General features: G+C 39.2%; 1 protein-coding gene and 1 long non-coding RNA gene across 2 annotated transcripts in view; one reads left to right on the forward strand and one right to left on the reverse strand.

Moving 5' to 3' along the window:
- The window catches only part of grin2aa (glutamate receptor, ionotropic, N-methyl D-aspartate 2A, a), a 168981-nt gene that overhangs the window by 137547 nt on the left and 4617 nt on the right, over window positions 1–26817 (reverse strand). The window lies entirely within an intron of this gene.
- Window positions 7838–14563, forward strand: LOC146671287 (uncharacterized). Its single transcript, XR_014911417.1, has 4 exons — window positions 7838–8101; window positions 9783–9815; window positions 13857–14016; window positions 14236–14563. It is a non-coding gene; the product is annotated as an uncharacterized LOC146671287 (long non-coding RNA).

Below are 26817 nucleotides of genomic sequence, written 5' to 3' on the forward strand. Positions count from 1 at the left end.
GTACCTGAGGCTTTAAGGAAAACATCCAGCAAATACTTGACACAGGACCTAAGAGATGAACTCCTACTGTTCACTGAAGCCTTGTTATTGTCTCTTGTTATTGCTGTCAGAAAGCCATTCTTAAGGAAGCAACACAGGGAGAAGTATATTGAATTACACAAGAACTGGACTGAAAATCAGCAGCAACTAGTTTTTGTGAATGTTGAATCCAAATTTGAAATCTTTGGTCATCAACAATTGCTGCAAAGGAGGTCGAGAGAGAGGTACAACAGCAGCTCATCTGTACAACATGAAAACCATGACAGGGTTTGGGGCTACATTTCAGCCAGTGGTGTTGGGACCGTAATCTAAACTGATGGATGAACGATGAACGCACTAAAGTACCATCAGATTTTGATCCACCATGCAATGCCATCATCTGATTGGCAACATTCATTTCCCAGTTTGGTAATAATCCCAAACATACTGCAGTAAAAGCATACCATAGAAAAACACACAACAGTCATGGATTGGCCTCCCCAGAGCCCAAACCTCAACATTATTGAAGCAGTGTGGGATCATCTTATGAGAGAACAGAACTTGTTAGATTTCTACAAGCTGTATTTGCCTTATACGTGTAAACTTTCCATGTATGTTTGCATATGTGTCAATACATTTCTGCACCTATTTCCCATTTTCCTAATAAAATGTAATCCATGATTGTGTACATCACAAAAAAACAGACTACTAACAGGTTAATAAAAAACAGATTCATTTTGAGTACCCGAGGCATGAACTTAACAGGTCACACAGAGCTAATATTCACAGAGGTCATGTACAGTAATTACAATATGCAAGGGGGAAGTTAATAGGACGCACACTGACTTCCTCAGCAAAATCCTTATCTCTAATAACCACACTATCAACTTAATTAAAGACTTCTTTTTTAAAAAGCCCCTCAGCCTTGCTCAGGTTTTTCTCTGTGCTTCTTATTCTATCTTTAACGCTCTCATTTGTGCCCATTTTGTCTTTTTCTGGCTGCTGCTTTGTCAACGTGAAAGCTGTTGAGTCACTCTTTCCTCGTCTCCATTGTCTTCCCCCTATCTTTGAAGTCACCCGAATTCCGCAACACCGCGGTGTCGAAGCGCAGAGCCCACTGCACCGTGTCAATTACATGATGCGACGCGACACTTTAAGGACTACATATTAAGGACTCTCCAGTTAAAAGAACCAAGAGCGCTGAGACAAGTTGCAAGTGACCTGAAAACTAAAAATAGTTCCTCCCAAAAAACTCGTCTTTCACTGCAGCATTTAAAATTAGCAAGACAAAAATGCAGTCGCTGAAACCTACATCAGAAGCCCCCTGCAACTCATGTAGCTATCGTTCTATCTTATAGCAAACCGTTCTGCACGACATAGATAACATGCTTCATGTCTGAACAGATAAAATGTCAGTCTGGACTCCCATGCATAACACTATTGAGTGTATTATTCTGTTACTTCAGTTCCAGAGGGTCAAAAATTTGTTGTGTTGCTGATGTGAAGCCTGTGTAGCTTTCAGTAGACTGTCAGACACAAGGACACTCAGGTTCCTTTTTAGCCTCTACAAGACCTCTTAAGTTGTCTTTCATGTTAATGGATGCAATGCAGCATCCTTTTTCTTTCTTTTCTTTTTTTCTTAGAGCTGAAGTTTTAAGAGCAAAGTGCTGGCTCTACATTACGAAAAACGCGAGAGCGAGGAAGAGAGGCAGGCAAAGACAAATAAACTGAGCATGCCAATAAAACATGAATAATTCCATTTTCCTGAGAGCCCCCCACGGTGCTCACAGCTTGTTCAGCGCCTGTCATACAGGGACGTTCTTACAAGTCGTGGTTCTTTTTCCCTCTCCCATCCATCCATCCGTCCTTCCTGACGGTCTTGCCTGCAACTTCAGAACAATTAAGGTTGACTTCATGCTCCAAGGGGCTTTTGGTCATAATGGAGAGAGGAATGAAACAAGGGAGAGGCTCGTCGAAGGGATATTTAATTCATGTCACTCTTACTGCCTGCATCTCTACATTCCCTGTCTTTTAGCACAGCTCACTGCCCCCAACATGGTGCAGTGCTGGGCAAGGATACACTATGCTAACACGAAGGCAGAGGCTATGGCCCATTTTGTGTTGCCATGCTGGAGGAGCTAAGAACGAAGCGGGCAGGGGAGGGAAACAAGCCAGCCTTATTCACTGCAGATTAATGCAGCGACAGCAACTTTGCATGACAGTCCATGTGTTGCATGTATACTTGGGTACATATGTGCTCCTTTACAGTTTTTTCTGAATGCTTAAACCCTAACTGTGATTCCTGTAGCACAATCTCTAAAACTATTCAGACTTATAGCAAAACCACTCACTGAGTTTGCAAAACTAAAAGCACAAAAACTGCTTTGCACTCAGTTTGCAATTTTGTAACACACACTTTGCAAAACTGTAGGCACAATTCACTGCACAACACTCAATTACCAAATTTCCAACACACTCCTAGCAAAAGTATACACATGTATGGCTATCATTAACACTAATTTGCCAACTGTCTGGCACACTTTCACATGTGAAAACTTTTTTAGATAATTAGTTCACTTTGCAATCAGCCTAAGCACTATAATACAGGTAAGCTGTGTGTGCGGAGTACAATGGAGGGAGCAGAAAGAGTGAGAAGTAGAGGAGGCCGAGGAAGAGGACGTGGAGGTGAAGAAGTAGGACGAAGAGGACGACAAGGACAAGGAGGAGCAAGAGGAAGACGAGGAGGGGGGAGAGGAAGATGAGGAGGGGGGAGAGGAAGGGTAGGAAGAGTAAGAAATAGAATTGCTGATGACATCAGAGCTACAATACCCTGAGGGTAGCTGGCCAACGGGTCCAGCCTAACTCGAGCCGCTACACTGTAGCAAGTACCATAAGGACATCTTGAAATGAGAATCGGTTAGCACAGTCACTTCGCACAAAGATTTGTAGCACTGGCATATGCCAATGAGAAACACACCAATACCATTGATGTACAAATACTGAAATTGTTACTTTACAGAATTGCTAGATGACCAGATGCTGGGGGCAGAGGAAGCATGTTCACTGCAGACCAAGTAACCCATATAGTCATTATGGCGATTGCAAATAATCCTATACTTGGAAATGAACACTTGTGTTTGTTTTGATGTGTTTGAATAAACACCAGTACTTGAAGTTTGGATCCCTCTATGCTTATGGATCTATGACAGAAGTATGAGCTCAAACTGACATAGCCTACCTTGTGCACAGAGAAAGCAAAAGCCAGATGTGTTTTGTATTCATACCATCAGTGTGCAGTTGGCGCATTGTGTGCTTAGTAGATGATGGCTTGTGTGTACTGTTTGATACGGAAACACCATTTTTACGAAGGTGTGAAGAGTTAATCTAGCTGTGTTTGCTTTTGCAAGAGAACTACAATGTTTTGATTATTGGGTGACAGGTTTTCTTATTTGTGTGAAGAGTTTTGCAAAATTAGCCAATAGTTACAAAAAATGTGCTTAAGCAATCAGAAAAAACTGTAAGTCAGAAACAGGTGAAGCAAAAATGGGAAAGAAGTGGGTGGGGGGGAGACAGAAAAAGCAATTCCATTAAAGAAGAGGGACTCTCAAAAGCATGGGACACACTTAGCTACGATAAGTGCTGTGTGTTCATTGTGTGTGTGTGTGTGTGTGTGTGTGTGTGTGTGTGTGTGTGTGTGTGTGTGTGTGTGTGTGTGTGCATGAGCGCAATATAGAGGGCAGGCAGAGTGGGGTGAAGTTGTTGCCAACTTCTTTCGGCATGGCTTCGACACAAGGAGAAATCTCTCTGTATAATCTTCAAACACTTAACAACTGATATGATGGGGAAAGAAGGAGAGAGGGAAGGACAGACAGACTTTCAAGATTAGATGAGAAATGCAGATGAAAAGAAGAGATGAGGATGCGGGAGGAAGGAGACTACAGTGGACTGATAGAAGAAAACACAAGGCCAACAAATATTCTGGTCTCAAAAGATTTAACAGGACGGCCAGCGCTACATTATAAACCAGTAACTTTTTTTGTTTGGAAAATGATGAAATTCCTGTTCATACTGTAGCTTGATCTTTAGCATGTTACAAGTGGATTTTACTTTTGTTTAACAAATAGAAAGAAAGAAAAAACAACAAAATGTCTTCCATACCATTCATTAAATGCCCTTTTCCCAATTTTCTTCCATCTTTCTCCAGGATGAGGTCTGAGGAGTGGGAGGTCTGTTTTTCCGCTGCTCTTCTAATTAGATCAAACTTAAAGTAAGTGACTGTTGTCTGACCTCCCAGCACGGTGGAGTTTAACTCAAATCCCAAAGCAGCTAGAAGGGAAGATAACAGTGTGTGGCATAAAAAACTGCACAAACAAGCCTAGAGAACTGACTATACCAAAATCCATGGAGAAAAAAAGGGAATATACTGTATGAGAGAAAGAGCTACAGAAACTCACCGTGGATTTGAGATAAAGATGTGCACAACTTGTTAACCTAACAAGTTGTGAAGAAAGCTATGTAATTTAACACTTTAGTAAAAGGCTCATCCTCAGTTCACATCCTTGATTTTTACAACTAAATAAAGTGTTTTAAATAATACATCCATCCATCTTCCTAACCACTTGAGGGTCCTAAGGTACATCTTAGACCTCTAAAGGTTCTTGTCTACATCGGATATTATGACATCAAATTTTTGCCAAGCAACCACCTACTAACAGGCCGAAAAGACCCATATATAGCATGTATGCACCTAAAACACTACACTCAATTTCACAATTAGATAGATAGATAGATAGATAGATAGATAGATAGATAGATAGATAGATAGATAGATAGATAGATAGATAGATAGATAGATAGATAGATAGATAGATAGATAGATAGATAGATAGGAACTAGGGGTGCAACGATATTCGTATCGATATCGAACCGTTCGATACAGTGCTTTCGGTTCGGTACGCATATGTATCGAACAATACAACATTTGTAATTTATTTTATCAACTTTCCTTCTGACGATGCTGTCTGTGTTGAGCGCTCAGTGAATCTGCGTTCGACTACTCCGCCTAGGCTGCACTGTCGAGCGCAGATCCACTGAGCGCTCAACACAGACAGCATCGTCAGAAGGAAGAGCGCAGGGCAAGCTAGCAAGACAGAAGTTGCAACATGGACCTCCCCCACCCTCATTCAGATCTGGCGTTTGGAATTATTTTGGTTTTCATGTGACGTAAGCGAGTCATGGACTAAAGTAAAACAGTATGTTGGATGTGCCATGCAATGCTCAATTACATGGGTGGGAACTACCCAGCCAACATGTATATATGGGCCCCACCTGGTTTTTGCTCGGGCTGGATGGGTACCATGTGGGCATGGGCTCAAACTGGGCTTTTTGTATGGGGCCTACTTGGGTTCTTCACATTAAACCCATATGGGCCATCCCAAGTGAGCACTTTTAGTAGGTCCTAGCTGGGTCAAACATGGGAAACACTTAACTTGGTCCAAAATGGGAAACACATGTAGGACCCACTTGGGTTTTCCACCTGGGATAGACATGGGCAAACACAGTCATTTAAGGATAGGCTGTTGTTGTGTGCCCCAGGTGGGGCAAAGTTAGGTAATCAATATATGTTTTAGTATCGATGACACAGGTGGGCCCCACCTGGTCAAACTAAATGGGTCGCACATGGGCAAATGCAAGTCAGACCCTGAAAACATGTCTATGTGGGCCCCAGGTGGGGCAAAGTGAGGTAATCAATATATTTTTTTAGCACTGATGACATAGGTGGGGCCCACCTGGTCAAACTATATGGGTCGCACATGGGCAAATGCAAGTCAGACCCTGAAACATGTCTATGTGGGCCCCAGGTGGGGCAAAGTTAGGTAATCAATATATTTTTTTTAGCACTGATGACATAGGTGGGGCCCACCTGGTCAAACTATATGGGTCACACATGGGCAAATGCAAGTTAGACCCTGAAAACATGTCTATGTAGGCCCCATATGGGTTATGTTAAGTTAATATGGGCATATATTTTATGTGGGCTCAAGATTGTTTAGTATATATGGGACCCACTTGGGTTTCTCACATGAAAGCCATATGGGCAAAACCAAGTGGGAACATATAGTAGGTCCTGGCTGGGTCAAACATGGGAAACACTTCACTTGTTTCAAAATGGGAAACACACGTAGGACCCACTTGGGTTTTTCACCTGGGTTAGACATGGGCAAACACAGTCATTTAAAGAAAAGCGTTTGCTGTGTGCCCCAGGTGGGGCAAAGTTAGGTAATCAGTATATATTTTTTAGTATTGATGACACAGGTGGGGCCTACCTGGCCAAACTATATGGGTCACACATGGGCAAATGCAAGTCAGACCCTGAAAACATGTCTATGTGGGCCCCAAATGGGTTGTGTTAAATTAATATGGGCATATATTTTACATGGGCTCAAGATTGTTTAGTATATATGGGACCCACTTGCGTTTCTAACATCAAATCCATATGGGTGGGCATCCAATGTAGGTCCTAGTTGGGTTAGTGATGGTAAATGTGTACATTGGTTCAAAATGGTAGCACATGCTTATGTGAGGATTCTTCTTCTGTGAAGAGCCTGAGAAAGTGTTATTTGAATAAAGGAGGATTTATTCCAAACAAGCCCATCACAGATTGCGCACAACCCAGGGAGTTCTGAAAGTCAAATTGTAAAAATAATCTCAAAAGAAAGTATGAACATAACTCTCTTTTATAACCTGCAGACGGCACCCACGTGGTACCATTCTCTAAGAAATCACCCTAACTTTAACATATTTGGCACAACCTCAGTCTATGCTACCCTTACGTACAGTCAGATGTTCTTGACCCTTCATTTTTGACCCTCTCAGTATTTAGCCTTGGCTAGCAAATGTACTCAAAGTCCACATTGAGACCTCACGATGTTATGTGTTATCAGACACTACAACCCAGCTGTCAAGTGAGACTATAGGAACTTTGGTGTTTTTGAACATTCAATGTTACTCAAAACACTCTGCACACTATTCCAAATAACTGGTTTGAAACTGGTTACTTTTTAATTTTAGATTTCATTTTATGTACTTAATGTGAACTCTGCATGGTAGGCTGCATGGTGAGGCTCAGATAAGATAAAATAAGGACTTCATGATTCTTCTTAGGTAAATTCACTTGTCACAGCAGCAATAATAAGTGATTAAAACGGACACAAGAGTAGAAAAAAAGAAAAGCAAAAAATACGAATAAAAAACCTAAGATAAAAGTGAATTACACAGACAAAATCCAGATTTGGCATTTGCAAATTAAGGATTACTGGTTGTTCAAACAATTAAGACTATTTACTTGAGCAAACATGCAGTTGAGGATTTTTAGTAGATCAGACACACTCTACTGTATTAGAGAAAAGACAGTTAGTTACATGGAAGATGGAAGTTTTGGTTAATCAGATCCAGTAAAGCTCCTGAAGTATATTACCGATCTGTTAAAATGTTACTCTTCAAACTTGTGCCCTCAAATTATATAACCAGAAATAATTTATATTTTCTTTGAACTAGTGGAAAGGAGAGGGAATGGGGTCTTTCAAGCAGTCACACTTCAACTGTGAAACTCCCTTGTCCTTATGGTGTATTGACACTATTGAAACTTTTCAAAACCAGTCTAATGTTAGAAGAGCTTTTAGGTAAACTGTTATTCTTCTTCTTATCATTATTATATTTTTATTAATTATATTTTTATTATGATGTTGATTTGGGTGACACTTTTTGATAAATATTATATATTACTTTTTAAAACATATTAACCATCCCTATGCTTAAAAAACTTTTAAAAATAAAATTGTTCTTTTAAACTTGTGCATTGTTTGACTTTTAAAATTTTTGTATCAGGTGTAAAACGACTTTTTAAATAAAGTTGTTTTTAATGTGAGCAGCTCCTATTGGCTCGTTTAAAAAGAGGGAGGAGCAGATTGCACCGCCTAGCGTCTAGTCTTCGCGGTCTTTCGTCTGTTGCGCCTTTTCTCTCCCTGGTGTTTAAGAACGTGGAGGACAAAAGGATACCAAAGAATCGAAAACTATGACAAAGGTAAATACTTAAAGTTTGATACGTTTTCATCAATGGTTATTTTAGTAACTTTCTATAGTCGTCCTAAACGGTATAAGGGGGAGAAGCATAACATCTTTAGCTAGCAGGTAGAACTGGGTTAATTTGCTGCATTGTCTTTGGCAAACATAATTTAAAGTTAATTTAAAAAACTCTTACTGCCTATATTCTACTCAATAAAGTTCATCTTATCTTATTCTGTTTTCATTGCACCATTCTCTCTATATAGTTTTTGAATTTACACACTATAACGTACACGGCAGTTTTTTTCTGTGCTTCTGCAACTGTTTCTTGGGTTTTCCTATAAGGTTTTTGTAATTAATTTAAAAAATTTATATTATTTTTTTGGCTTTAGTGGATTCCTGCTCAGCTAACTCGGCCATTATGCACTACCCAGTAAACAAAATGGCTGAACAGTATCTTAAATGTCTGAACATGAGCTAGTCATACCATGTTACGTAATATTCATGTGCAGTGTAGCAAGGTGATTGTTTAAATTACAGGAGTAGATGCCTGCAGCTGAAACGGTTTTCTGATCTGAATACGGTAATGTTACCAGATATGCATTGTACTATGGGAAAACGGTGGTGGATCAGTGTGTAAAAAGCCCCCAAAAGAAACACACAGTGTCTTTAGCTCAAACACTGTCTGATCACTCTCTTAGATACTGTGCTGTTCCATCTAGTTATTGGTTACTGAGAAATGTTAGGTCATTAATTAATTAAGAGAGTGCAGCTGTTCAGATCAGATGGTGAAGTAGGAAAATGCAGAACATGTTATTATAGCTGAATGCTGTGTAAAATACTAGTAATAAATCTAACTCCCATTTATGGCTTTTACTACTGTGGGGCTAAATAAAAAATTACAGACATAATGAAATCTGCTACAATTACAAAGCTTAAGTTTAAAACAATTATTATATATTAAGCATTTTTTTGCTCTTTTTTTTTTTTAATTCTTTTTGCTAATAATGGACTCAATTTTATTATCAACTTCAAAGACCTATTAAACTTTTAAACCATTAAATCCAGGAAATTAGATGCCCGTAAATGTACGAGACCCTCTTTATGTCTAGTATCCCCAAATATTTAATAATCCTTTCTAAAAGTACACAAATTTTGTTCTTTTCAATTAAATATTGCATGTTCAATGTATTCTTGAGCAGGTAAAAATTCCACTAAATTAGTTTTTGCATATTTTTAAGTATAATCAAATTTTTATAGTTTGCGAGTACTTTTAATTTGGAGATTTTGCCACTTGATTTGAAGTTTGGATAGTGCTTTATAGTAATTTGTAAATGTTTTGAACTCATCTGGCTTCTTAATAATTTAATAAAAAATTAACAAGCCATGTAATAATTTGAAAACCACTAGGGACCACTTATAAAAAAGTAATTCCTTTTTTACTTAAAGGAATTTAGGATTTATGTCTGTCAAGTCATTTGTTCTGGCATAAGTCACCATTTTGATATATCTTCCTGTGACTTTTGCTGCTTGAATTAGTCAGTTTATCATATAAACACATGCAGTGCCTTTCAAACTTTCAATTACACTGTTCATTTTGTGCATTAGTAAGAGAATCTTTTATATTGAATTATCCTGGGAAAAAACAAAAATGTTTGTATTTTCTCATGCACTTTCTTTCATTTCCTTATCACGTTTAGATTCTTCAAGATCACAAGCACCATCTTTGACATGTAAGTAACTTTCATATTATTTGTATTACTTATTATTATTATTATTATTATTATTTTTGAAAAGTGATGGTCTTTGGGGCATCCTTTTTTTTTATTGGTATTAAGTATATATATTTATTTAGGCACAGGAGGCAATGATCTATTTTAAAATTTAACATTTATTTAATTTTCATCTTTTATGCTAACAATAATGCCAACAGTGTTCCCTTCACTTGACCCACAACTCTGACAGTTTTGGTCCTCTGCTCTCCTCACAATTGGCTGATTTCCATCTGAGCTGCTACTGTCAACTGCATTAAACTGATTTTACATTGCCTTGTTATTCTAATCTTTATCTGCATTTTGGACTCCAAACATTCACACCTGCTGTTAGTAACCAGAGCTCACAAGAGTGTAAGGCGTGTAGTTCAATAAAGTGATCGATGTGTTCACTAGCTGATTTCAATAAACCGGTAACTTATCAAATCCATATTTTATAGGAAGTACATTACTGATAAAAGTGGTAATAAACACGGTAACCAATAAAAATTAAAATTTCCTGTTATAAAAAAAAATACTGCAGTGAGCTCGGTTTTCTAACACCAGGTGTGAACATCTACAGTCTTTAAGCGCTGGTAAAGATTTAAAAATAAAAGCATTCAATAACATAACATTAAACACTAAATTAGTTTGATGGTGTTGACTGCAGCAGCTCAATGTTAATCAGCTGATGGTGATGGAAGCAGATGAGCGTTTTTCATCATGGTTGTTAGTGGTGTGTTGGTCAAAACGAAACGGCTCTTTGAAGTGAACGACACAAGCGTGTTTTTTCTCTCTCTCTCACCCTCTCTCTCGCACTTTTTTCCGCTTCACTCTGCACGCGAGCCTTGTGCTTTGCGCTGGGAAGAGGGGGGAGGGGCGGTTGTTACACACGCAGTAGCACAGTAACAGAGCAGGAGGGAGAGAGAGAGAAAGAGAGCCAGGGACAACAACGTCACATTAGAAAGGTATAGTAATCATCCACAACTATTTTCAATTGCAGATGATAAAGGATTCAGAAAGTTTATTCATGCAGGCCCATATGACAGAGAATGTGCATCTTCTGTTTGTTTTCATATTATAATTTATATTTAATTGTGTTGTGGTTTGCAGTGTTTTGTGTTGTTTCACTTTAAATTTGTTTAAAAGGAAAAAGCTGAAAATTTAAATAGTTAAAAGTTGAAATGTAAATAGTTGTTTTTTTTGTATTATATGATTTATTTATTACATTTTATGTGGAGAGAATAAATAAAAGTATATTTACGGTGCCCGCTAGAGACAAAGCACGTACAAACCCCAAAACACGTAAAAACTCCATAGCACGTACAAACTCCAAAGCACGTACAAAACACAACAGAGGTGCTCCAGGATGCTAGGCACAGTGTTGAGATTTTGTTACCTAGTGGCTACACAAGCCAGGAAGTACCAACGACCGGATTTGGTGTGTGGTAGTAACAGGTAAATGAACAGCTTTTGGAATTTTTTATGAATATATATGAGTGCTTGTGTATAAATACACAAAAAATACACATATGATTTCAATTGTGTAAATTAAGTGATCTAGATAGCTCTGTTTTGGAAGTTCAGTTGACGCTAGAAATGGGTTTTGGAGTTTGTACATGCTTTGTCTCTAGGGGCCACCATATATATTTATATATAAACATATATAAATAAAACCACGTTTCTTTTTTTACATTAGTAATTCCTTTTGTTCATAATTTTATATTGTTGTTAATAATAAATTAATTAAAGCAACAAAACAACCTGAAGAGCCGGTTGGGAGCCGAAAGAGCCGGCTTTCTAAAAAGAGACGAAAATCCCATCACTAGTTGTGTAATATGCTGGTATTGATATGATCAAAAATGAACTGAGTTGTTTCGTATTCTATAGAAATTGTACATCTAATTAATAACAAGGCTTTCTGCTGATGTTATTAATTAAAAATTTATTGTTTTATTTTTAAGCAACAACTTTTTAGCATGCAATCAGTCCATGCTGTACAGGACAGATTTGTAAACTGTGCATACAAAAATAGACTATTTTACAAAATTGCTCTTTCAACAAATGTAAATCACAGCAGATTTTTTTTGTTGTAGGTGCACTGTCACAACTAGAAATGTGGGGGGAAGTCCTCAAAGTTGAAGGCAGAACAGGAAAATACATGGAAATAACAATTTTCCTTTAAATGGTAAATGGCCTGCATTTTTATAGCGCTTTTCTAGTCCCTAAGGACCCCAAAGCGCTTCACACTACATTCAGTCATTCACCCATTCACACACACAATCACACACTGGCGATGGCAAGCTACATTGTAGCCACAGCTGCCCTGGGGCGCACTGACAGAGCACATCAGTAAAGGTCGATCTGGATACTTGATAACTGTTGGTATAGGTATGACATGAATTTGAATCTCCATTATCACAGGTTTTAATTGGGAGGGAACATGCAGATATACAGGAGGACTATAAACAGCAATTCCTATTGCATACAACTGTTTTAGAAAATACCAACAACACTGTTAATTTATCACTTGCTGGTCTATAGACTTTACAGTGTGGATGGATGGAAAATCCATCTGGCTCCACTCTGGCTGAATTGGTGCTACAAACAACTCTGCGCTCGGCTTTCCTGGCTGTGTGTGGATTTATACTTACACATCCAAATTTTGACCCTATTTTTCTTCCTTTCAGCTGATTGGTCAATTGCATGTCAATCACCAATTAAACAATCCAATCAGAGAACATCTCCAGAAGTTGATTCTGTTCATCTGGACGTAGCATTTTCAGTGGGAGAAAATGCTGCAAGCGCTACGTCCAGATGAACAGAATCAACTTTTGGAGATTTACTTACCTGGATGATTGAGCATGCATCAAGACAATCAGAGAACAGATAGGTTTGGCTGTTGGAGGGCTGCATTACGGAGCTTCAGGTCCTGGAAGAATAAATTCCCTTTTACATACCAGACCAGCATTTTTCTTCATTAGCACGAAGGAAAACAGTCTGTGCGTGTCAGAGTTCTGTGGTTTTTGTGTCACAGGGCTTATAATATGTGTAAAAATCTGGCCAGGGACCATCACATCACACTGCTATCATATTTTTCTGTTGCTATCATGTTTCTTTTCTGAGATGTTGTTACTTTTATGACAGATGTAACGAGAAATCTTCCAGAAAGTTAAATTTTTTATTCTAATCAAATATTTGATTCTGATAACAGATAAAGATTTTTTTTTTTACTTTTGTTCTGCTATTTCATAGTTTATACAAATTTTGGCCAATTCCTATTTATTTTAACCCTTTAGCCCCCAAAAAGTCGCCAGCGACAGGTTTTTCCAAACCTGTCTCGTCAAACCTGAGCTCTGCCAGGGGCCCAACACGCCTGGACTTTTAGAAGAAAAGAGATGTCCGAAAATAAACCACAGGGTCAAATACTTAATTTTGTTCAGTGTTTTAGAGTTTTTAATTTGAATTGACTAATTTAAATATTTTATTCATGTACATTTTGATTGCCTTTAGTAAAAATGGCAAAATTTCAATTTCTTTTTTCTTTCTGTTATTAATCCTTGATTCATATAGTATACAGTAGAGGAAAAAACCTACCAGACCTACCAGTTATCCTGCGTAACATTATTGGGGATAAAGGGTTAAGGAAGCGCAATTAATTTTTTTAGTTTAGCTTGTGTTTACTACCATTTTTTTTTATCACCACACAGTAAACATTAAGTAATATGTAAAGTGTCCATTTATCCTCCATTCCGGTCCATTATCTTAAGCTTAGGCTGCTGCCCCTCGACCCAATCCGGTACTAAGTAGAGAGGCCCAGACTTCGCTCTCTCCAGGCACTTGGCCCAGCTCTTCCGGGGGAATCCCAAGGCATTCCCAGGCCAGCCGAAAAACATAGTCCCTCCAGCATGTCCTGGGTGTTCTGGGTCTCTTCCTGGTGGGACGTGCCCAAAACACCTCACCAGGGAGGCATCCTAACCAGATGCCAGTATCTAATCTGTCCTTTTTGTATGTTCCCCTCAGGTTGCCATGGTAGCAGATACAGGGGAAACAAGTGTAGACGATGCCACAAGAAGGATGATGAAATTCCTCATATCACCTGAGCTGGCTGTGGAGTACAACATGCTTGGCCGACATGGGGGGAAAAAGTTCAGAGATTTGCGTCTTTTTAATGTTGTGTATGGTAAGTTAGTTTCACTTGAGACATTTGAACTTTAGAAAACTAAACTTTTTTAATAAAGTGTTTGAAAGTGTAACTGAGATTGGTTATCATGCAATTTGTATATATTTTTTGAGGCAATAAAGTGAAATAAACATTGTTCTTTGAAAATCATCACCAAATGAAGTAAGCTAAGATTAACTTTACTTTGGCTTGCCCGTTTTTCTTCTTCTTCATTTGCAGAGGCACTGAAGAATTATTTAACATCAAAAGTCAACTTGCAAGAAGCAGAGAAGGCTCTGTCCAAGTGGTTCAGTGGAGCTAAAGACAGAGGAGGACCGAGGGCTGCAAGGGTACAAAATAGACTTACGGCTCTGTAAAAAAACAAACCCTGCTGATTCAAGATAAGCTTTTGAGTTTTCCATCTGACTTTTTCCCCATGTTGCTACAGTTCCAAATATCTAAGGAATTTTGCTGTAGTTTGACATTTCTAGTTTTTAAACGTTTACGCACTTTGGAATACAGTTACGTAAAATCACAGTTGTTGGACAAAATAAATGTGAAAAATGTTGTTTTGTGTACCCTCGTGATTTTTGAAATGGTTTTATTTACAAACTAGATTTTGTTTGCGGTCAGCTTTAATATATTTGGTGTCTTTGTGTCACAGAACCCGTATTAGCCGTCTGAAAAATTGATTTTGTGACTGTTTTACTACATGGGGCCCACTCAGTGCCAGAACTTAGTCAATTCAAACTAGAAATAAGATGCAAATACAGAACCCACTGCTAATGCCATTCCAACTTTTTAGCTCATGTTTTCCTCATGTTGTACCCACTAAGAACTTGAAAAATGGGGCCTAGGTGGGTTTCAGTGTACTTTGCCCAGTTGGGGTCCATTTAGTTCCCAGATTTTACCTATATAACACCGAGATGGGCTTATAAAATGGGGCCATTATGGAACCCGCGGACAATCCCACTTAAAACCCACTTTTTAGCCTATGTGGTACTCACATGGTACCCACAAAACAACTTGAAAGGTGGGGCCTGGGTGGGTTTCTTTGTACTTTGCCCAGTTGGGGTCCATTTAGTTCCCAGATTATACCAATATAACACCGAGATGGGCTTATTAAATGGGGCCATTATGGAACCCGCGGACAATCCCACTTAAAACCCACTTTTTAGCCTATGTGGTACTCACATGGTACCCACAAAACAACTTGAAAGGTGGGGCCCGGGTGGGTTTCTGTGTACTTTGCCTAGTTGGGGCCCATTTAGTTCCCAGATTTTACCAATATAACACCGAGATGGGCTTATAAAATGGGGCCATTACGGAACCCGCGGACAATCCCACTTAAAACCCACTTTTTAGCCTATGTGGTGCCCACATGGTACCCACAAAAACTTGAAAGATGGGGCCTAGGTGGGTTTCTGTGTACTTTGCCCAGTTGGGGTCCATCTAGTTCCCAGATTTTACCAATATAATACCGAGATGGGCTTATTAAATGGGGCCATTATGGAACCTGCGGACAATCCCACTTAAAACCCACTTTTTAGCCTATGTGGTGCCCACATGGTACCCACAAAAAACTTGAAAGATGGGGCCCAGGTGGGTTTCTGTGTACTTTGCCCAGTTGGGGCACATTTAGTTCCCAGATTTTACCAATATAACACCGAGATGGGCTTATAAAATGGGGCCATTATGGAACCTGCGGACAATCCCACTTAAAACCCACTTTTTAGCCTATGTGGTGCCTACATGGTACCCACAAAAACTTGAAAGATGGGGCCCAGGTGGGTTTCTGTGTACTTTTCCCAGTTGGGGCCCATTTAGTTCCCAGATTTTCCTAACATAACACCTATATGGGCATTTAATATGGGGCCATTACGGAACCCGCGGACAATCCTATATGGGGCCCATTTTTCAGCCCATTTCCAAACCATATGGGCCCCACATATAAATGTTGGCTGGGTAGTGTGTTAGCGCAGTTAGCTCGTTAACGTGTTGGCCGTCTAGCCCCATGCACGGGGCGATCGGCGGTAGCTCGTTAACGGAGATTTGCCGTGTTGTGGCATTAAGGTCATTTCAACGAGATTAACCTGAAAGCACTAGTGGGAACACAACGAATATGACTGCACATTTACGCCGACATCATCCTAGTGCAAAGACAAAAACAACAAGCATGCTACTAACTTCAGCCGAGTCATTTAGACAGCTGTTAGCACATGATTCTCCTTATGCTGCTGAGAATATAGCCCAGAAGAAGCGGATAGTATAGCTTTTATTTTGGAAAGAGACATTTCTCTGTAATAAACTCTCTTTTCCAAAGATGAGTGATTCCTCAATCAGATACAGGGTTTGCAATATCGCTAGCCCGACGTCCTGGGGCTAGCGATTTTTTTTCAGACGGGCTACTCTGCCCGTCGGGCTATTGTAGGAAGGAAAAATATATGTCAATGCTTTTGCATTCTTTCGGAAATGTAGCTGGGTAATTATGTCATTGGCATCGGTGAGCCACTGTCAATATGTGACATATTGAAATCGCGTTTGAATTTGCGCTTGTTTTTTTGCTTTCACTTTGCAATCTTGCGAACTGTGTATAGAGAGCGACAGTACTGATCTGTGAGTGATGATAATTTGTGCACCAATTCCTCTGACATCGTCTTATTAATCGTTAGCTTACTATGCAAACATGACAAGTGAAATCTCCCGCAGCTTAAACATGTGAGAGGTTGATCGCGCAGAGAATCGCTGAGCTTATGTGAGTGCGTGTGTAAAAGCAGCAGGATTTATATTTCAGTTCTGCTGAGCCAAATAAGACAGGTCAGGGTGAAGAAGTGACAGCCAAAGAAAAGCTTACCACAAAACGGAAAAGTTATGACAAATCAGACTATAAGGCAAAAAGAAAGTGCAGCTTTATGGTTTCATGGACAAAAGAATTTCTGTGGCTGCAATATGAGGAGCTAAATAACCAGGGCTGCACATAAGTGGTCCGCAGGTGCGCATTCGCTGTCAAAATAAAAAACGCGCACAAGGGTTAGGGTTAAATTTAAAAACTGTACTTTTGAGTTAAAATATATATTTATAATTTTAATAAATGACAAATTAAAAAGGCATGAACATTTTTTTTGTATCGAAAAAATATCGAACCGTGACACCAAAGTATCGAACCGAACCGTGAATTTTGTGTATCGTTGCACCCCTAATAGGAACCCATGATAGCGCCATTTAAATGTCATAGGCAGTTTAATGCACATTAATATTAAGTCAGTTAATTTTTCATGTGTTTCTTCCACATGATGCTTTTAAGATACTCACAAGTCACCACCTGCACGTTCGACATATCTTTATTTTCCTTCTTCTCATCTCATCCCTGTCATGCAGATGTCAATAAAAATGTGAATGTGATACTTCAGCATCTAGCTAGCCCTGCAGCAGAGGAGCGAGGATAAATGAGCAGAGTGTTTTTGCAGCAGCAGGTAATTTCAGGTTCACTGTTTGAAACAGGTTAAAACAATTATGATAAAACTTACTCTTTCTGTGCAGTTTGGCACACAATTTGGTGCAGTAGTTACAGACACAATGTCTTTTTTCCCTTTATCTTTAATTAAACACTCTGAACATGTTAGAAAGAGGCTCAAGAGCTGGAGATCAAACATGTTTTTCAAAGTAAGGACTGCTCAGCAAGAGGCGGCCGATAAAGAGGAAATTTAAAGTGTGCATTATCCTAATTATCTGTACTGATGGAATCTGATTTTTTTTTATTTTTTTGCTTTGTTTGTTTTTTTATTGCTATGAAATATCTGAAAAAATTAAATATTTATGAGTTAGTTTGAAATGAGTCCATTGCATCGCTGCATCAGGTTCTCCCACCTGCTCAGCCCCACTTCACCACTTGGACCCAGTGTGTCTCAGCATTAATTCTAAGTTCATTGCTCTTCATCGCTGCTGATATTGCAGTTTCTGTGCTTACTTAACAATTTTGAAACATGCGTTGGAGTCATTATCCTGCTGAAATGATAAAGTCCACTTTAAGTCCAACTTCAGCTTTGACGTAGCCTTAATCATCTTCAAGTGCTCGGTGATAAAATGCAAAACTCAAAGTTACATCAGTGACTGCGAGCTGGCAGTGATACAGCCACAAACTCTAACATTTTAATTACCATGCTTCCTAGCTGGTCTGAGTTTTCTGGAAGAGCCCAATATTACATATCAGCTGTATAGCAGCTGATGAAAATTAAAATAACAAATAATAGAAATACCCTTCAAACAATGTTAAACACAAACAACCAGGTGATCTAAGCAGAGTGTAAACAAATAAATAAATAACTATTACACATAAAAGTTCTTTGAGAAATCAGTTTTTGTTTCATACGTTGTATATCGGTTAATGTCGGAGTATCGGATTTTATATAGTATCAGTCTTAAAAGTCCGATATTGATCAAGCTCAATTCTCTTGTCTGCCCACACTCATTTAATGATACTGTGACTAAACAACTCTATCTTTAAAATGCATCAAAAACCAGTGTTGATTAATCATATAAATAGGGCAATTGGCTTGTCATCCACAGCACATGACTGGGATATTTATGACTCTATAAATGCAGTCATAAATATCAAGGAGGCTGTAGCTGCAGACTTATAAGGGCGGTAACTTTGTAACTCCTACTGCTACCTGAAAAACTTTGTCAACTCCTTAACAAGCTGTCAATCTGGATCCCCATGCCATTGTCAGCGTGGGTGAAATTAATAGAGTGATGTGTTTACCGTTACAAAGCGCATATTCACATCATCATAAATTTGCTGCCATGTCAGCATCCCTGAGGGCAAAGATATTTGATATTTACTCATCCGTATGTATCTGAGGAGGTGTGAGCGACAGCGCATGGTAATAATGCACTCTGAAAAATCAACCCTTCGCTCAAGTCTCTCTCTCTCTCCAAACTGTATTTATGATTGACACGTTCTCCTGAAAGATGCTTCGGCTTGATAAGCAGCTGCTGCTCGTAATGAACCGGTTTGTAGTGCGTACAGAGAATGAGGATCTAGGTTTTAGGTGTATTAAAACACCCGAGTAGACAATTTAATCTGACAATTTCAACACTCATAAAATGTTTTTCTTTGAAGCTTCGGCGACTGAAGGTTTTTTTTGGGGGGGGGGGGGGGTTTAAAAGTTTTTACTTGTGCTGATGCGACTGCCTTGTGGCACAAAGATGAGGAATAAAAAGACTTCCAGAGCCAGCAACTGCATGCATGCGTTATCTGTATATTAGTCAGGAGTAAGCTGAGATGACAAAAATTCTTTCCTTCAGAGCCGTGATGGCTGTGTTATTCTCCGCATGCCTCTTCAGTCTCTCAGTAGCTGAGCTTATGTTATATTTATTGTGGGGTTTTTGTGTCAGCTTATGATGGCTGACAAGAGCCAGATCAGAAATTCAATTTACTGCTGAGACATTTGGGTTAATCAACAAGAAAAAAAAACTTTCACACATATTATTCAGTCATTTATACACATGCACTTAAAAAAACAGCCAAAAATGCAAAGACAAAGAGACAAGGGGATTAGTTTGATGTTAGCCGGGCTGTTGTTAGTTTAACCGTGTACACAGACACACACACACACAGAGGGGGGAAAGGAAGCAGTTAGTAATAATGGCACTAGCTCCAAATAAATTGTTTGAGGAGGTGTCAATGTAGCAGCATTACACACTGCAAGCGAATACACATGACAGGGCATGATCAATTCCTGCACATCATCATCCGTCAAAATCATGCCGAGCGCAGGCCGACGTTATTAGAGCATCTCTCTCTGCGGGAGCGAGCTCGACAAAGATTTTGATTTGTTCAGCGGATGGAGGCAGCAGTGGAAACGAGGAGTAAGTAGCGGCAGGCGGATAAAATGGAGAAGATGAGGCATGTAAGGGGATTAAAGACTAAAGTAAATGTCTACACGAGAATAACATCAAAATCAATTTATATTCCCATTTAGGCGTCACATTACACAGCGTTGGGCCTTCTATTCTGTGCCAATGTCAATTAAGTTAAAGGAGGAAGAGTGTGGGCTATAAGTTTTTCTCTCTCCCCACCCCAGGAATCTGATCCAGTTCGTCTACCTGGCTACAGCTGATGATGTTAAAATGCTTTGATAATGTGCCCGTGAGTATGTGTGTCTGCTGCAATCTTTGCATAAACCTCCGCTGTTCCCGAGGCTAAAGCTGAGGCTTTGCCGAGAGACAGAGGGAAGGAGACATGAACGTTTACTGAGAGACAAGAACTGAGGAGACAGGAGGAGAAAGAGAGAGGGTGGGTGAAAGGAGGGATGCTCCACGAGGGAGACAGCGGAAAACGGGGATAGCGCGAGAGGCAAGTCAGAAGAAAACTTGATATGCACGGCGAGCCGAAAACTGTGCGGCACAAACAAAAACTTCCACTACTTTGGAACAGATGTCATTGGGGAGAGCCTGCAAGAAGAGGGAGATGAGAGAGAGAGGCAAAAAAAGAAAGAGAAATAAAGTCATAGAATAAGTGAACAGCTCTATTTCCCCCAGTCCCGCATATTCATCCAAATCGATCCCCACTGAGCAGTGAGAAGCCATTTCTCATCTGGACGACAGCTGAATCTGGCTATTAGAATAAAACACGCCTACACACACACACACACACACACACACACACACACATATATATATATATATATATATATATATATATATATATATATATATATATATATATATATATATATATATATATATATATATGTATATATACATATCCACTTCAGTGTTTTTATATTAACAATCAAAGTCAGACACAAGCACAACACTAAGAGTGCTAACAAGCAAGCTGTTATTACAGGAAACTCAATGAGGACGGTCTTAGTGTGGCAATAAGAAAAGTTCCTTTTGATGCCATTACTAAACACACACTCAGGCGCATAACCAATTACAGAGACACAAAAGCAAATCAATTTGTGTGCATGATATTGATAAAGTACAAGCGTATAAAGACACACACACACTATCTGCGCAGAGGTGTGCTACTGTGCAGCAGAGCCTGCATGTGGTTCAGCAGGCTGAAGATGCTCTAGTTAAATGGCAGTGTGATTTAAGGCACACAAAAACAAATGGCTCCACGCAGTAATTGGACAAACTCATAAATGATATAAAATGTTATTTTTATTCACTTGTTTTCCCTCTCCTTTCCTTCCCTCCCACTTCTATTTGCTATTTGACACAACCAGACAGCAACAAACATCAGACAGCGCGTGTGTTTGCGCGCGCCCCAGGCGTGCGCACGTATGTGTGCAATTATACCGCCTGAGGGGAAACAACAACAGGGATGGATGAATAATGTCCTTTGATCACAGCAACACCACACACACACACAAATCTACTACAACAGTGCTGGCATTTACATCAGGTGTGTGCGTGTGGCCAGTTGGTTTGAAAAAATGCATAAATAAACTAAAACAAACAAAACTAAATTTAAAAAAGGAAGAAAAAAAAGACAAATTTCCAGGAGTACACTTGTGTACATCTGTAGTAGAGGAGAATACTTTAGTAAATTAATGATTAGAAAATACTGTTCGGGTCCTCGGGTCCATCGACAAAATTTCATCATTATGGATCAATAAATTACAAAAATACACTCGCAGCATATACTGCAGTGGATACTGTGCGTGCGTCACTGCCTAATTAGTTGAATGGAAACATTGGGTAACAGTTGCTGATGGTTTTTCTTTTTAACATCTACGCTGCACAGTCAGAGCCAACTATGTGAACTGGGAGGGGCAGGGCATTCTTTCAGACACATATGATTGGACTTAAAGATGATCGATGACGAAAAAAAGGCCGAGATAATGGGCAAGATTAACAACAGAAATGTCGTCTTCTCTAAGCTAGCTAAACTAAATACAACTACAATTACCTCACAGTTGTTACAGCTTTGTGGGCATTTATTTATGCACAGCTCTCTTAAGGTCCCACCACATTTGAGTCAGGTTGAAGTCTGGACACTTTGATTCTTTTCTTTCTCAATCGTTTTGTTGTAGATTTGCTGTTGCTCTGGGGATCACTGTCTTGTTCTGTGACCGAGTTTTAGCCACGTTTTAGCTGTCGGACAGATGTCCTCATATTTGACTCTAGATTACTTTGATAACCAGAGAAGATCATGGTCAACTGAGTGACTGCAAAGTGCCCCAACCATCACCCCTACACATCCACAAAGTTACCACAACATCATGGACATATGATCTCCACCTTAGTTTTGTCCTTCTGAAAGAGATTGTTCCAGAAGTCTTGTGGTTTGTCCAGCTTAGCTGTGCTGCCATGCAAGGGGCTTACACCAGGCAGGATGTCCAAACGAGTTATACTGGTTCAGTCTTTTTTTTGTTTTGGTCTTTTTCTTGGCTTTGTGTTGTCACACACATAAATGCTCCAAACCAGCAAACTGACAAAACTTCTGCCTTTCATATAGGTGTTCATACTTCCTTATGATCAATTATTCAGTAGAATAATTTGAGTAGAAGCGGCTGTCTGCTACTTCCCTTATTAATTTCTATAGAAGCTGTAAGGATGTGCTTAATATTTCACAAATTGCCTCTGTATATTGGCTTCGTCTTGTTTGAATAAACGACAGTGTAATATGTTATGTGTTGCTGTTGCATTTAACTTATTTTGAAACCTTTTAAAATTAGGACCTGATTTTTTCTTTTCAAGTCCTGAAACGTAAAACCTAAAGCCTCAAATAACTATTCAATTTGCAATTTAAAACTACACTTATTCAGACAGGTAACACAGCCTTTGTAGAGAAACAATAATATTAATAATATTAACAGGTGGACACTAAGGTTTACCTTCAGCATTTGAATATATAGCAAAACATTTATGGACATAATCTGTTTATTTGTTTGTCACTTATGGGGTTAAATAGTGGTTAACAAAAAGCTGTAAACCTTTGACCTTTTGGATATATTCTGGATTTTCATATATTTTAACTTAACTTTAAAGCACCTTTTTAAACGGCATTGTTATTTTAGGTAACACTGTTTTTATTTTGATGTATTTTAACTTTCACAATTTTATCATGCTCCTTTCTTTTGTGTAATTTTCTTCCCATTGAATGATTTTTCTCTCGTCATTTTATATTTTACTCGCCTGGGCTATGCCACTTTATTCACGCTCTTTTTGTGTAAGTTGTGTTTTCAGTGAAAAATGCAGACCTGATTTTAACTCAGTATCCCAAAGAGAATCAGTTAAACTTGTTTTTGTTTTAATAATGTGGCAATAATGAATTGGAAGCCGACTAAGAACCTCTAACAGCTTTGTTGTGCAGCTAAAATTGTAAATGACTTCCATTCAAAGCTCTTTACAGCAACTAGTCAGTTGTTTCTGGGTTTTTTTGGATGCTTTTGTTTTTGTACTTCAGTGTCATATGGACAAGAGAGGCCAGGAATCGATCCAAAAACACTGCAACTATGTGTCTGTCTCCAGAGCCACCGCTACCCGACAGTGATGTCAGAAGCCGGATACGTAACTCGCCACTGATTGGCTCGAGAAAAACAAGAGAAAACAACTCTCAGCCCAGTTTCGCTAACCTTAAGACACCATGCCAGATTTAATTTCATTGGATTACCAGGCCTCTTGTTCACACAGGTGGTCATAGGTACAGTCAGTCTAGAGCCAACAGCTGCCTCTTTTCAGTCTGAATGGGGGCTTTCAAACCAGCTTTTTATTTAACTGAGGGTGATTGAAGGCTAATCTGAGAGTCTCAGCCTTATTCCTGAACGCATGTAGAATAGGAAATACGTGCTTCACTGCGCAGCAGCACAATGTTCATTCATTTGTTTAAATTGCTTAAATATTAATTAATCAACCCATGTAAATGAAGTGACAGCTGCTCTAGGGATGAATGCTTACGTGAAAGCTGTGTGTGTGCATGCGTGCGTGCGTGTGTGTGTGTGTGTGTAAAGGAAGGCCTTCCTCTGTGTCCAGAGGAAGGCCATGACTTATGAGGAACAATATAGACGGCACACACACACAAATTTTCTGACTCTTTGAACACTGTCTGTTTAATTAAGAAGTAAAGTGTCTTTTCTTCAAGAAGCAAAACAGGGAAGGACATCTCCCATCACTGCTAACACATCTGGTGCATACAGACCATGGTTTAATTCATGTGGCATGCTCTACAAATGAAAAACAGGAAAGAAAAAAGCAAAGAAAGCAGCTGAAGCAACAGAAGACATCAGACGGCTCAGACTCGATGCGACAGCTTAGAGTCAGGACAGACAAGACTCGGGAATACATAATTAAGGCTTCGTGACCAACACAATCCAGCTGCTATTATTTAGTCCAGTCAACGAGTTAGGTCAGACATCTAGTCAAACACTTAAAACTGGTAAAGGAACGACAAAGTATGTGACACTAAAACGCCGCAAATTTAGTAAAAAAAACTTGGGCTCTGACATTTTTATCTAAGTTTGCTAGGGTGCTACAGTCAAGCTTAGTTGCTTAGATTGCAGCAGGGGAAGACGTTTCTTTCCTTAATCAATAATGTATTCATTTCGATACAGGCAAGTCTGCATTATTCAACAAAGGCTGTGGAATGTATGGGAGGGAGTACCACAAGGCGTGGAGATACTGCAACATTCATCTAATTAACAAGCAAGAAAGACAGACAGCAGGATGGAGCGATGGGATAAAGGATCGAGGGACAACACGTGGAGAAAGCAGAAAATGGAAACAATGAATACAAGGAAAGTGAGAGCGCAATGAAACGTATACATGTTTGTTTTGGGTCTTTCGTGCCCCGAAACAAACATGTATACGAAGATGTTTGTTTGATTTAAGTTAAGAAAATGATTTAAACTTAAGCTTTGTACAGTTTAGTATGGAAGCCCATTTCCTCCACTAAAAAAAAAAAAAAAAAAAAAAAGGCTCCATAACTTGAAATTTCGACTTATTTTCTCATAATTTTGACTTATTTTCTCAAAATTTGGACTTATTAACTCAAAATTTTGAGAAAAGTTAGCGCTGCCAATCAGTAATCTACGTGAATGACGTCATTTCCTTGTTACCCGGAAGCTGAAGCCCTCAGGTACAAATGCTAAGCTACCGGTATTACATCCAGTCATGAATGCACACATTGCTGAGTGTTTTCAGTGTGGCTTCAAAAATGATGAAATCCTTGTGTTATTAGCCGAATCAGATGGGGTTACTATCAGCAAACGTACTCGCAAAGGCACCAATTTGTTGCGATCCGGTTTTGAGTGCATGTTACTCTGCGTTATATGCTTCCGGGTAACAAGAAAGTGACCTCATTCACGTAGATTACTGATTGGCAGAGCTAATTCGTTAATAAGTCGAAATTTCAAGAAAATAACTCGAAATTTCGAGTTATGGATACTTGTTTTTTGTTTTTTTATTGGCGGAAACGGGCTTCCATAGTTTAGTTATTTAACTGTCTCTGAGTTTCTGGGTCAGGGTGTCTTGTTTGTTGTTGTTAGGTTCCTTTTGTGTCTTTGTTTCTCTCTCTGTCTCTCTGTTTGTTTATGTGTGGGTCTATGTGGTAACAGCGCAGTGACTGTTCAGAGGCGGGGATGTCTTGGTCCCCGCCCTCCAGCTTGGCACACCTGCGACAATCAACTCACCTGCTTCTCGTCTGGTAATTAGTCGGCTCCCTTCAGATACGGAGGACATTCCTTAATCAGCACTTGAGCCACAAATCAGTCTCAGTAGATACTCATCTCGGTTCTGTAAGTCTGATCACATGCCCGCCTCTCACCATTCTCTCTTCTGTCCAGGAGTCTGTCCTGTTTTCCTCGATGATGATTTGTGAGTGTGAGTTGGAGAGAGAAGTCTATTTCGCTATTAAGCCTAAGGACAGAGTGGAATCCACTGGACCATCGGCTTGGATACTTTGCATAGAGACTGTAAATGATCCCTTTTTTTGCATCACTTAAAATAAACTCAGCAAACTACAATCTGAGTCTGCGTTTTGAGTCCTGCCTGCTCTCTGAGTATTACAGGGGGAAACTCTTAGATGGTATTCTCCAGAGGCTAACGTGGAAATGTCTTTGACTGGGAGTCAACAGCACCAAGAGATTTAGCCTCGAGGCAAACGAAACATACACGCACGAGGTAAAGTGCACGCAAAGGCATTAAAGCATGTAACGTATACGCAGGGAATTTTCACACACATCATACAAGCGCGGAGGCGTAATCGTGAACAGACAAACATACTGAGGGTCTTACGAGGCATAATCATTGGAGGCGAGCTTCACCTCATATTTCACATGAGGATTAGCAGAAATCTGCTTGGAAGAAGGCGGCACGGAGGCTCGGCTACTCACTAAGGTAGCCAAATAAACCTTTAACTACAGAGGGTGAGACATTATATAACCTTTGCAATGAAATGAGAGGAAACCACAGAGGCAAAGTCTGTAAGGGTCTTCATCGTATATTAAATGATGCCCCTTAACATGTGTTAAAGTGCACAGAAAACCATTTCTGGTCAAACTTCAAGCCTGAATTTCCTATTAAACACAATGAGAAAATGTTTTTAAACCAGTCCAACCACTTCTATAACAATTTATAGCTCTGCACACCAAAAATATACATAAAAAAGTATTGAGAGTAACAAAGAATTTTATGAATTTTAACTATGTTTTTTTGGAATGTAGTGACTGAGTTGAAAATGTATTATATTATGTAAGTCACTAGGTTTTAACTCAAAAGGAGCATACAGTCCATCATATCTAATGTATAAGGACTATTTACATCTTGAATGAGCAGTATGTAGGTTTAAATTACACAAAAGGTGCAAGG

The sequence above is a fragment of the Rhamphochromis longiceps genome, linkage group LG4, assembly GCF_057381845.1.
Source record: "Rhamphochromis longiceps isolate RC_006_pf linkage group LG4, R_longiceps_female_GT1.1, whole genome shotgun sequence".
Lineage (NCBI taxonomy): Eukaryota > Metazoa > Chordata > Actinopteri > Cichliformes > Cichlidae > Rhamphochromis > Rhamphochromis longiceps.